Source organism: Grammomys surdaster, unplaced genomic scaffold (genome assembly GCF_004785775.1).
Source record: "Grammomys surdaster isolate TR1022 unplaced genomic scaffold, NIH_TR_1.0 251, whole genome shotgun sequence".
NCBI lineage: Eukaryota > Metazoa > Chordata > Mammalia > Rodentia > Muridae > Grammomys > Grammomys surdaster.
Genome location: NW_021604692.1, coordinates 1,684,795 through 1,685,809, shown reverse-complemented (window position 1 = coordinate 1,685,809; position 1,015 = coordinate 1,684,795).

Here is a 1,015-nt window from a genome sequence, read left to right as displayed (position 1 = left end):
AGACTAGCTAGAATGGCAGCGCGCGTCCTGCGGCTTGTCTTTGAAAAGCGGGCGTTCCAGTCCCTTAGGGATTGCTTTAGCGCCCCAAAGGATAAAAAAGAACAAAAATAAAAACCATTATTAGTCCTAAAAGCATTTGTTAAGCCTTCTGTGGCTGGACCCTGTGTGTAGTAGGGAGGGAGCGGCTCCAACCACGACAAGGTGAGTCTGTCTCCTTAAAAACCTTTTCTGAGTCTCTGTCCCTCTACCAATGCTCCTCTGTAGCAGGCAGTCCATCGATGTCCCAGTAAGAGACCATGTAGAAGTCCTACCTGGCGGCAGGTGTCATTGAATAAACGTGCAAGGCGAAGAAAGGAAAACCTTGGAGGACAGATGGGTTGCGCTCCACGTCCCGCCGCCTCCCCCTCAACCCCCTCCCCCCTCAACTTCACTCCAGCCCGGATCCTAAGAAAAGAAACCGATCTCATCCGTCCCCCCAGCCCCCATCCCAGGCGCGAGACCGTCCGCCCAAGCAACCAGCGATTGGGAGATGCAAATGCTGAGTTCTCTGCCCAGCAACGGATGACGCGCACGGAGCGCGAGGCGTGGCCCGGCCGCTGCCCGAGCGGGCACCTCGGTGTTTACACGGGGCGGCCCCGCGCGCGCCGCAGCGGCCCGCAGACGGCGAGGGGGAGGGGAGCGCGCGCGCCTCCGGGACCGCGCGGGGAGAAAGACACTGGAAGGCGGCGGCGGGCGGGCAAGCGCGCGCGGGGCCGCGGAGGAGAGTCAGGCCGCGACCGGAGCCCGCGGGAGCCCACGAGGCTCGAGTCCTTGGCCCTGCAAAACAATGCGCGGCGCGCGGAGGAGCTCTACTGGCCCGGGGCGGCGGGGACGCGCCGAACCCTCTTGAGCCCGCGCTGCTGACCTCCCCCCCGCACAGACGGCCCGAGCGCCGGGCGCCGCGCTCCCAGCTCGCGGGGGCCGGGCCGAGCCGCGGGGCGGGGCCGCCCCTCCGTCGCCGCTGCCTCCTCCCCCC